The sequence below is a fragment of the Sciurus carolinensis genome, chromosome 13 (genome assembly GCF_902686445.1).
Source record: "Sciurus carolinensis chromosome 13, mSciCar1.2, whole genome shotgun sequence".
In the NCBI taxonomy this organism is placed as follows: domain Eukaryota; kingdom Metazoa; phylum Chordata; class Mammalia; order Rodentia; family Sciuridae; genus Sciurus; species Sciurus carolinensis.
Genome location: NC_062225.1, coordinates 87,334,177 through 87,346,447, shown reverse-complemented (window position 1 = coordinate 87,346,447; position 12,271 = coordinate 87,334,177). Strand labels below are relative to the sequence as shown.

Below are 12,271 nucleotides of genomic sequence, written 5' to 3'. Positions count from 1 at the left end.
CCTCGCTCCTGTTTGCCTAGCTCAGATGTGCGGCAGTCCAGAAGCCTCGAAAGGGGGATTCAAAAACAGCGGAGCCTGGTTGATTGGGACTTCCTTGGAGCCTCGTATTCTTTTGACTTTTCTTACATCTAGAAAACCTTTCTTGAAGTAGCCAGCAGCTGCCGGCCACTCTAACTCATTCAGTGTGCTTAGAGCAGAGAGGACTTAGGAGAAAGCCAAAGGCTGGAGAGGGGAGAGGGATCTCGGGATGAAGAGTGGCACCCTCCCTTCCTTTCTCAGGGGTGCAGCCCCGGTTTTCCCAGGCCCCCCTTGGATTTAGCACTGCAAGCCCACACTGTGAAGACCTTCCCATTGCCTGGGTCTGAGGCCCGGAACAGGCGTGGGGTTCTAGGGGAGGGAGGGCTTGTCCCGAGGATGGGGGCTGCCGATCCCCCTTTGCCACCAGCAGCACCTCCGGCCTCCAAGCAAGGCCGGTTGCTAAGGCGGTGAAGTCTGACCTGAGGCGGCCTCCGTGACTACACTCTAGCCTAGCGCCACGTGTAAATGCACTGCAACAGCATTTGCCTCCGAGCTGGGTTAAAAGGCGAAACTACAGATCTAGTTTGTAGATCTTCCCTTCCTTTATTTGAGATTCTGAAATCAGGCAGCCGCCCCGACTGAACAAGCTCAGGATGTTCTGCCCGCCCGCCACCTGGGCAGGTTGTCAGAGCTGAGAAAAGAAGCGATTCAGAGGAAAAAGGAAGTGCGTTAGGAGACAGCGTGGCTGGTCACGGCCTGTCAGTCTTGTTTGAACCTGGTTTGAACAGCTGGCTGCACCTCTGGCAAGAGCCACAACCAATGGTGGCACCTGGCAACAGGCTCCACCTCCCAGGCGCCTCGGTCCCGCCCAGCACGACACCCCTGCTCCAGGCCCCTCACTGTGAGCAGTAGGTACGTGAAATTAAAGGGGTCATTCCGCAGACTGGGCCTGGGCTGCCCTCCGCACACTTTCTTTTAAGAAGTGATTTACCTGAGCAAGGTCATTGTGACCCTGCTCTGCCTTAAATCAACAGGAGGTTACATTTCTGCACAAACAACCGGTACCCTTGGAGCTACTTGCAGGGTGAGGAATATAAGACTCCTTCTTCCTGATCGGAGCACAGATTGCCCTGAAAGGGGACTCTGGTGACCTTTATACAAAGATTCCAAGACTCAGGAACACAGGATAATGAAAAGCAAAGCCCACCAACCATAAAACCTGTAAAAACTAGGTCCAGTTTGAACTAGTCAGCACAGGTCAAGGCGACTGAGAGTTGCCTTTCGCTCTTTAGCTTCAGATCATTTTACTCTCATTGTGACAGTAAAAGCCACCCAACACATGGGCTTCACCTGGGTACCCGTGGGTAAAACCTTGGGCAGAAAGGACTTAAAAACCTGAGGGAATCCTGCTGTCATTCAAGTTGTTGAGGTGGTACCTGGGCAAAACTCTCTAGAAACTTCCCTAAGACCCCTGCAAAGCTGGTAACAAAGGGACATCGCATCCCTCTCCCTTGAGGGTCTTTCCTTTCTCCTCTAATACACTTTGCTATATACTTCTACTCTATTTAACGTCTTGCCTGACATTTTCTCCTGGGAGAACACAAGAGCCAAAGGACACACTCAACCTTAAGACCACCGCCAGCAACAACTCCACACACAGGCCGTCTGACTGGCCTATGTCCACTGGGGAGGGGCCTCTAGACCTTTGGAAACTCCTCGGCAATAGAGAAGTCCTTGTCATTCATGTGGCTCTTGGACCACACCTGGGTTACAACTCATGGAGGTCCCTGATAGTTATGCTGACATGACAAGATGGTAACTCGGGCTGAGCTTGCCACACCAGAAAGACTGATCAGGTCACTGGAGGTTGTTTGGGGCTTTGGCCACAATGTCCTACCCTACTTGGAGGGACCAGCTGTCCAGTTCGACCGCATGGCCAGTGATCCATCATTTGTGAATATATAAGGAAACCCCAACAAAGCCTCCGTATTGTCACACTTCAATTCAGGGAGGTGGTGAGACCTGAGGGAACACAGCAGCTTCACGCTGGAACCTCCCTGGCTTCGTCCACTTCCCTCTTCTTTGCCCAGTTCTGATTTGTGTCCTTTGCTATTAAAACAAAACAAAACAACAACAAAAAACTATGACCCTTAAGTCTAGCACTTTCCTGAGCTCTGAGTCATTCTAAGGAACTACTAGGAGTGAGGGAGTCTCTGGGGACCACTGAAGTTGTAGCCAGCTGGTCTAAAGTGAGGGTGGCTGGGGACCCCTGAACTGGCGTCTGTGTGGAAGTGAGCTCCCTGTGTGGGGACAAGCCCGTAGCCTTGTGTTTGGCTGCTCCAGGGAGCTCCCCTCCTCAAGGTCTCATCCTCTGCCCACCTCACAGGGACACTGACCCCTCTCACTGGCTTCATGCCTTCCATCTCCTCCAACCAGCAGTGAGAAAGATCTCCCTGAGAGGGCTGGGGAGATAGCTCAGTTGGTAGATTGCTTGCCTCACAAGTTCAAGGCCCTGGGTTCAATCCCCAGCACCACAAAAAAAAAAAAAAGTTCTCCCCGAAACTCAGATATGACCATCACCTCCCTTCTTCAGCCCTTTCTCAGCCACTTGCCCCTGAGTGACATCAAAACTCCCTAGCCATGTGAACACAGACCTGCGACTTGGCCTCTCGCTGACCTCTCTTCCCCTCAACCCAACATAGGGACCTTCCCTCTGGCTTCGTGGCTGTCCTGGTGGCTTCCTGAACTTGTGGGCATAACAGAGGTCACAACTTCACTCTGACCTTCAAAGTTTAGCAAGCAGCATCACTTCCCCCTGGAAGTTTATCTGTGACCTTTTCCCATGACTCACGACCCAGCTAGAGCCCCTGCCCTGCGTCAGCGCCCACCACCCCTTGCTACTGACCAGCTATGATGGGTGTTTGGTTTGCCCTCTGGACTGGCGACTGGACTGTGGCTTCTCAAAGTCGAGGACTGTGGCTCATATCTGCCCTGTGACTTTAGAAGCTCTCGCATCAGCTCTGGAACGCAGTCAGCTCCCGGTGCTTGTGTGGGATGAAGGACCTACACGTCACTCCACCTCAGGGATTCTCGTACCTCCGTCTCGTAAGAAAAGAAGATTTACAAATATTTATCGCTCAGATTGACACCAATTCCCATTTGAGTCAAGTTACTCCCACACGAAGAACCCTGGGGAGCTGGCTCTCACCCACATTTGTCTGTTTTTACTATCCTGTGACATTTACGGATCACTTGTACCCATTTAAGAGGATTCATTATGGATAGATGGATTATGCTACTTGATTTTAACCTAAGTAATTATTTTAAAATGAAGTGACTTTAAAGCAATCCAGCAGGGGCGTGTGATTCAAGGGTGGAGCACTTGCCAGCATGTGCAAGGCCTGGGCTTGGATCTCTTGCCCCACAGACAAGACAAAACAATCCAGGAAAAAAAAAAAAAATCCCCAAACTGAAAAGAATCCTAATATAGAAGCCCATGTGAACAAGAGGTGTGGTTTTTAAAAAAACTTTTCTTTTTTTTAAAACTTTACCCCAGTTCCTGACACAGATCTACAAAACCCTTCTGACTCTTCTGGGTGATGCGTCTTTTTATGCTAGTCAATGAGTCACGGGGTAGAGAGGGACACGCAGAGAGTTTCAGGGTGGGAGCTGGCCACCAAGAAGACTAAGCCATGGTTAGGGGCTGGAACTTTCAGCACCCCCGCGCTGACCTCCAGGGAGAAGAGGGGCTGGAGCTGGAGCTGACTCTCAGTGGCCCGTGTGTCCAGCACTGTGTCTGTGCATGAAATCTCCATAAGAACCCTGAGGCCCAGGGAGCGGCCCAGTCTGCGAACATGACCATGCGCCAGGAGAGTGGCACACCCCTCTGTGGGGACAGACCCTCAACTTTGGACCCTTCTGGACGCTGCCCACATACCTCCTCATCTGGCCATTCACTTGTCTCCTTTGTAACAACTTTGACCGGAAGCAGTGCACTTTCCTGAGTTCTGAGTCTTCCAGAGAGTTATCCTACCAAACCAGAGGGACGGACAGTTGTGAGCGCCTGAAGTTGCAGTCAGTGGGCAGAAATGTGGGTAGCCTGGGACCCATATGTGTGGCTGGCATCTAAATTGGGAGAAGTCTTGTGGGATTGAGCCTTTTAGTTTGTGAGGTCTGTTCCCAACTCCAGGCAGACAGAATCAGAATTGAATCAATTGTTGATCATCAAGTTGGTGTTGGAGAATCGGTCATTGGTGAGGAAAAACACCACACGCGATAACGGAGCTGACCAACACCAGGAAAGGGGAATGGAGATCTCCTCAGGTAGGACAGGCAGGCATCTCCAGTGCTGGCTGGGTTTGTGTCCAGGCAGTTGCTTCCGAGCAGCTCTCTCCATGCTCTGCGTGGGGTGACAGGTCCAGACTGCACAAGGCCACTTCAGTTAGCAACACTGGTAAAAGCTAAGCATGTAGAACCCAGGACAACTCAGCACTGTCTGTAAGTGCCCCTGAATGAGGGGCAGCTTTTATTTCATAGGTTTGTCCCCAGAGTCAGCATACTATCTGGACATAGGAGGTGTTCAATAAACATTCATTGTCTTGTGCCCTCACAGTGACCCCTGATGGTCAAAAAACCTCACTTAGTGTCCCTCTGCCCTTTACATGTTCCCTTCTCTCACCCTCTTCTCCTTAACCTCTGCCATTTTCTTGGGGTGGTATATTATTCAGCTTTGCTTTTTGTTGTTGTTGTTGTTTATTGTTTGTTGCTATAACCAAAGGACCTGAGAAGGATAATTTTAGAGGAGGAAAGTTTATTTGGCTCTCATGGTTTCAGAGGTCTCAGTTCATAGACAGCCAACTCCATTCGTGGGGCCCAAGTTGAGGCAGAACATCATGGCGGAAGGATGTGGTGGATGAAAGCAATCAGCACATGGCGCTAGGAAGCAGAGGGAGACTAAACTGCATTCAACAAGGACAAAACATATACTGCAAAGTCCCCCATAACCCACCTCCTCTGGCCATATCCCACCTGCCTATAGTTACCACCCCATTAATCCATTTGACTGGATTAGTACACCGATTGGGTTAAGGGTCTCATAACCCAATCATCATTTCACCTTTAAACTTTCTTGCATTATCAGACACATGAGCTTTTGGGGACATGCCACATCTAAACCATAACAGGTGGTGATCACACATACCACCCTGTCAATTCAGTTCTCGACAAGATTTTTCTTTTTTTTTTCCTGTGCTGAGAATCAAATCAATACCTTGAGCATGCAGGGTAAGCGCTGTACCACGGAGCCTCACCCCAGCCTCCAGTCTTTACAAAATTCTTAACAACTTAATGGAAAACGTCTAGAGAATTCTTTTGAGTTTTTTTTAAACAATAGAAAGTGTCTAAGAGGCAGTATCAGTGGGTTGATGCTTATATGGAGTAAGTAATGGAATACAAGTTAGTAAGAAACCAAAACACATCCCTTTGTCAACAAATACTGCTGGAAAACGCCTAGAAAACACTTGTGAACATTCGAACAATCATTAGAAAAAATTCTTCAGTGGGAAGTTTGCTTGATTGGATAAAACTACAGATACTGTTACTGTATCCAAAAAGGTTAGGTTTCAATGTTGAAGTTCATAAAGAACTGCTTTTTTTGTGAGCCACTAAGGAATGACAGTCAGAGAAGGTATTTTCTCAACTGTAAATGATCTCTTCAGGTAAAACAATGTGTTATTGAAAAACTCAAAGCTGCTGGAGCTACATGTGACTTGGAATTAAAAAAAAAAAAAAGGGTGTGGGGGAATTCAGGATAGGGCTACAAAGGTAAAGACTGGGAGTTCATTACCTGCATCCCCAGGGAAAGGATGAGCCGGAAGTGCAGCACACAGGAAATTGTTGGTTTGATTAAAAAGCAAACAACAGAACAAAAAGCTGAACCTTTAAACAGACAAGGATCTTTTCAATGTTTTGCAATGAGTGCAGGAACGAACAAAGTCTTTTGTTCCAGGGGTTCACTGATCATGTGACAGACGTTTAAAGGACCCATTGAGCTTAAGCAAATAGACCTGAAACAAGTGTTCCAGATCAGCTGGCACTTTGTCCACGGCAAGCGGCTCTTGGCACAGGTGGTGGCTCCACAGCAAATCCTTAAAGTGTGCGTGCACTCACGCACATTCTGACCCTTCAGGGAAAAAGCAACATGCTGATCATCCCAAGAAAGTAACTGGTCTCATTGGTCAACCACTCTGGAAAGCAGTGTGGGATTCCTTAGAACACTTGGAATGGAACCACCATTTGACCCAGTTATCCCACTCCTTGGACTATACCCCAGGGACCTAAAATCAGCATACTACAGGGACGCAGCCACATCAATGTTTATAACAGCTCAACTCACAACAGCTAAACCTAGATGTCCTTCAATAGATAACCGGATAAAGAAACTCTGGTGTATATGCACAATGGAATATTACTCAGCTTTAAAGGAGAATAGAATTATGGCATTTGGAGGTAAATGGATGGAGTTGGAGAATATCCTGCTAAGTGAACACATTATTAAAAATACTTTGCAAAAGCAGCAGGTTGACAGCAGGAATGATGGAAAGTTATTCATCATATTTTGAAAACAAATAAAAATCTTTGCATAATTGGTGAATTTATTTTTTTTTTTTTTGTAACTGGTGAATTTAAAAGAGAAAGCTAATTTTCTCTGAGTGGACAAGAAAGCCCTCCTTCCTTCTGGCTCCCATATTGGGCTGTGTGTTCTTCAGCTACGATGCCTATCAAATCCAAATATTAAAATAAACAACCTAGTGCAAGATCCTCATGTCACTAAGCCTATTATTAAAGCAGGATTATTTTAAAAAGAATGAACCATACCTAATTGCATTATTTTTACCAACAAAATTTGATTATTGACAAGCTTAGACAAAAGGTTTTGTACCAGTATTGAGAATAGAAATAAAATCATTTCAAAATATTGCTAATTTGACTTCATAATAAGTCTGTCCATTCCATTTTGTGTGAGTTTTATAAATGCATAATGGATCAGAACAATAATGCATGAGTATAATTTACAAATAAGGTAACATGGTGGGCATAGTGGTGCAGAGTATAACCCCAGGCACTCCAAAAGCTGAGGCTGAGGCAGGAGAATTGCAAATTCAAGCCTAGCCTGGGTGACTTAGTGGGACCTGTTCAAAATGAAAGTTTAAAAAGCTGGAGTTGTGGCTCGGGTGGAGTGCTTGGCTAGTAGACATGAGGCCTGAGGTTAGTCCCTGCTGGGCAGCCAACATACGTACATATAAATGTTGCTCCAGGAAACTGGGTTCTACCTCGGTGGCAGAGTGGTTGTCTAGCAGGTGCAAGGCCCCCAGTTTGATTTGAGCACCAAAAAACCAAACTTTTTTAAAAAGTTGCTCCAAGACTTTCTGGCCAACAATACCCACTATCTCAACAACAGAGATAGAACACCACTGGTCTTTGCAAAGTGGCCCGGCCTCTTAAGAGGGCAGGCTTTTTCCTTCCCTCTGAACTTGGGCTGGTTTGGACCAATAGTATTTGGTGGCACTAATGCTCTGTGGTTTCCGAGCTTGGCTGTAAGAGTTATGCAGTTTCCACTGTGATTGCCTGGGAGGCTGCTTGGGATGGATCCACCCCATTATTGATGTAGAGAGAAAAAGAGAGGTCCTCGTCCCCCATGCACCTCTGCAATTGCCAGAGTGAAACCATCTTGAGTGTCCCAGCCCTCGCTGCCACCTGGCAGCATGACATGAGAGACCCAGGCCAGTGCCACATGGAGCTAAAGACTCCTCAGTGGACCCCACCCAGGTCCCTGCCCACAGAACCGTGAGCAGAGGAGCTGGTGGCTGCTGGTAGCAGATCATCACCCGCCAGGATGAAGTCCAAACTCCTTAGCTTGCACATTTCGCCCTTCAAAAGTTGTCTGTTCCTTCCAATCTTCTAAAAAGCTTTTGTTTGTTTTTTTTTTTAATTGTGATAAAATATACATAACAGAAAACCTACCATTTTAACCATTCCAGGTGCACAGTTCAGTGGCCTTAGTACCTTGTGGTGCAGCCCCGGCCACCAGCCCATATCCAGAACTTCCTCATCCCAAACTGAGCACCCGCTGCCCCCACCCCACCGCCAGACCCTGATAACCACCATTCTGCTCTCCACCTGAGAACCTGACTCCTCTGGACGGTGTGTAGGGGAGTATGCAGAGCTTCCTTCGCGCCTGGCTTAGTTCGCTTAGCGTCGTGTCCTCAGGGTGTGCTCGTGGTGTGGCAAGGGTCCGAACCTCCCTCCTTTTAAAGACGGAATCGCATTCTATTAGTACTTCCCAGACTCGCCTCCCTCCAGCTCCCATCGCGACCTCTGCTGCTCCAGGCAAACTCATCTGCTGTCCCCAGGCACCTTACGCATGCCTGCCTCTGCTCTTCCGTTTTTCCCTTGGGGGACAGTCCCCTTTGTTCTGGCCCTCTCAGGTCCCCTTCACGCCTCAGACCTCACCCGACCCCACCTTCCCGCAGGGACTATTCCCTTCTCTCTGCGGGGGTCCCGCACGCTCACCATGTGCACCCAGCAAAGCTCCCGTGCACCTGCCTGCCAGTCCCACGGCAGCCCTGGGGAGGGCGACCTGGCATTGTTTCCTCCTGTGCCTCTGATGAGCTCAGTGCCAGCTTTGGTGGGCAGATGCCTGATAAATAGATGCAAATGTAGGAAAACAGTACAATCTATCTCAAGTGACCCTGAGCCTTGGAGTCAGTTGGGTGGACACACACTGTGCTGCCAGCCCATTCAGCGGGCCAGGCTGCACCAGCTCGGGGTAGGCACAGTTCAGATCGGAGGACTGATAGGCATACATTCAAATTCCAACGGGCCACTCTGAGGCTACGGGACCTTGGTCAGCCTTGGTTTTGTCCCTTCCGAATGGACAGACACTGCGAGTGTTCCGGGGTGAGCTGAGCAGCTGGAGAGGCCAGGTAGGACACGTTTCCCACAGAACGTGGCTCTTGGTGCTGCGCGGTGCACATGCGAGCAGGTGCGATAGTCGATTATATGTGTCAACCTGACTGGGCAAAGGGACACTCAGTTGGCAAAATGCAGCTGCTGGTGTGTCTTTGAGGAAGTGTCCAGAAGTGAGCATCTGAATTAGTAGACAGACTACGGTCCCCAGCGTGGGGGTCCCATCCCAACCACTGGGTCTGAGGAGGAGGAGGGCGGAAGAAGGGCGAAGTGGCTCTCTGCTCCAGCTGGGACACTGTCTTCCCCTGTCCCATGACAACAGAGGTCCTGGTCCTGGGGTCTTCAGCTTACAGACAGCAGCGCCTGGGACTTCTCTGTCACTGTGATTACAAACCAATCCCACGCTGTATTCTTCGTATATTCTGTTGGTCCTGCTTCTCTGGGGAACCCTGACTACTGAAGTTAGGTCCCCAGGCCTCACCTGGTGGAGGGCGTGCTTCCTGCCCACCCTGTTTTGATTCTGACATTTTCACCAAAAGCCAAGTCCTTGCAGCAATTGGAATTCCCAGGGTTTTCTCTCCAGTGGCCCCTTTCTCAGAGAAAGGCAAAGGAACCTGGGGTTTTATTTTTAATCATTAGAGATTCATTCTTTCTTTCCTGCCTCCCTCTCTCTTTCTTTCATCTCCTTCCTTCTTTTTTCCTTCTTTTTCTTTTTTGGTACTGGGGGCTTTGAACCCAAGGATGCTCTTCCACTGAGCTACATTCACAACCCTTTTTATTTTTTACTAAGTTGCCCAGACTGGCCTCAAAGCTGTGATCCTCCAGCCCCAGCCTCCCATGTTGCTGGGATTGCCATGTATGTCACCGTGCCCAGCTCTTAATTTCTTTTTCAAAATTTTTGCCTCCATTTAAATGACAGGAGTAAACAAATAAGTTTTGGGAAAAAAAAATACAGATAATATAGCTATGTTTAAAGAAAAGTATAAAATATCCCCTTTTCCCTGCCTTCTCCCCAGCAACACTGGAGAAGAAACCCAGGCCAGGTTGGAATTATTGCTGAAGGTAGAAAAGGAGACACTACCCTTCCCTTGAAAATTCTCCATATGAAAGTCGCCGCGGCTCCCAGAGCCACTGCCCTGTTCTGTTCCTGCCCCGCGACTCTCCTCAGCAAGGGCTGCTTTCTGCTGCTTGCTTCCTTGGCCCGCCTGTCCTAGGCCCTGGCAGCCTGACTCTCTGCTGTCTACCAGAGGAACCTGTCCTGGGTCCCGGTACCGGAAGGCCTGCCTCCCCACCTGGGGCTGCGTCTGCCGGCTGACCCTGGCCCTTCCTTCCTGGAAGCCCTTCCTCTCTGTGACTCTGACCCCACACGTGGCCTGGCTCAGACACTGTTGACGTGCAAGGAGCCGCCCACAGCGGCCTCTGGGGCGACTCCTCATTTGCAAAGGTTTGACCTAAGAAGTGGTGTGATCCAGACCAAGATCAGCAGAAACGGCCAAAACTGAGCCTAGCCTCCCTCAAAAAGTCCTGTCTGGGACAAAATGAGGTCGTTTTCAGGATAAAGAGAGGCCAGGACTGTGTGAGACAGCAGGTTGCTCACTGTGTAGACTTTGTTACTTCCTGGGTAGCAGGATTTTACAAGCTTAATCAAATCAAATCAAAACGCTTACTATGTGCTACAAAGAAAAGTAAAATACAGTATCTCCCTTCAAGGAAAATCAGGACTATTGGGGACGTTTGGAGACATTAGTTATTAGATTTGGCATTCACAAGGCAGAAAAATCCAAAGTGGTGTCCTCTCGTGTCTGTGTACATCCAGCCAAGTGCAGTGGCTCACCTGTGTAATGCCAGCTACTTGGAAGACTGAGGCAGGAGGATTGCAAGTTCAAGGCCAGGCTGGGCAACTTAGAGAGGCCTTGTCTCAAAATAAAAATAAAAGAGCTGCAGATGTAGCTCAATGGTAGAGTACCCGCTACCAAGGAAAAGTTCAGACTTCAGCCTCCCAGACTGGCCCCTCCTGGCCTCCCCCTTGGGGTGCAGTCCTTGTTCTCATGGCCCAAGAAGGCTGCTGGAACTTGGGTCATTACATTGCATTCCAGCCACTGGGGAGGCGGCAGGAGACTAGAAGGCACACTCCCTCCTTAAAGGAAGGACTCCCAGAAGTGGCACACGTTACTTCTGCTTAGGTCTCCTCATCCAGAGGGAGAAACATGGCTGCATCCAGCTGGAGGAGGCTGGGGACGCTGTCTTTATTCCAGAGATGCGTGGGCTCAGCCTGGGGTGTGTGTCAGAGAGGAAGGAGAGGTGCAGGGCATGGGGAGCCCTAGGGGTGGCCCACGGTGCCACGCTGGGCCTGCGGGAACCGTGACTGGAGGAGCAGCTGGCATGGGGAGAGGTGGGCTGGCTGGGGTCCCAGGCTATGAGTCCCCACTCCTGTTTTCAAACAGACCCATCCAGAGGGGCTCATTCCCTGCCTGTCTTGGACACCGATGGTTCTCAACCTCCACCTGTAAAAATTAAACGCTGCTGTCGCGGGCCTGTTCTGTACCAGGCCGAACTGGGACGATTACAACAGATTCTGTCCTGGCACGTTCTAAATCCAGTGGCAGAGGCAGGATGACAGACGGCAAGTAGGTCCTGGGGAAGGGGCAGGCTTGTGTGGCAAGGGGCAGCCGCCTGCAGAGCACCCTTCAGGCGCCCAGGTCCCTTGGGGCTCCCCAAGGTGCACACTGCTACAGGCAGTGGGGAGTCCCCTGCACCCTGAGTGAGGCTGCACTTTGTACCCATGGACCCCATGGCTCCCCGGGTTCTCCTGCCTCGAAGGTGGGGCCGGGCTGCTGAGAGAGGCCCCGGGGACTGGGAGCTGGGGGCCGCCCCTGGCCCGACAGCGTAGGCCGCGTTCCGGGGCATGGCTACCCCTCTTGGGGTGTGGGCAGCCCGCCCACACTCTGCTGGCTTTTTCCATATTTGCCCCTGAACTTTCCTTCAAACAATTAAGAGGAAATACTCTCAACCCCAGCTGGCCAGGATACACGTGTCTGCAGCTCTCACAGGGAGGTTCTTCCCCGGGAAGGAAGCCCAACCCGCGCCATCCAGGAAGCAATAATCCAGCACCCGCACGGCTGGCTACAGGCGGTCACCCTTTGGGCCGTGCCAGGCTGGGAGGCCGCCCTCTGCAAGTCCCCGGGCTGCCCCTCTCCATGCACCAGCAAACAAGCCCCACGAAGTTGCTGCTGAAGCCCATGGGTGTCCCTGGGCCATGCATGGGCTGCCTCACTCCCTAACCTGG

At 50.1% G+C, this 12,271-nt stretch overlaps 1 long non-coding RNA gene across 1 annotated transcript; it reads right to left on the bottom strand.

The window, feature by feature from the left end:
* Positions 1-631: 631 nt before the first annotated feature.
* Positions 632-5,008, bottom strand: LOC124963576 (uncharacterized). Its single transcript, XR_007104748.1, has 3 exons — positions 3,956-5,008; positions 2,924-3,120; positions 632-2,127 (listed from the first exon to the last, which is right to left on the bottom strand). It is a non-coding gene; the product is annotated as an uncharacterized LOC124963576 (long non-coding RNA).
* Between the last annotated feature and the right edge of the window lie 7,263 nt (positions 5,009-12,271).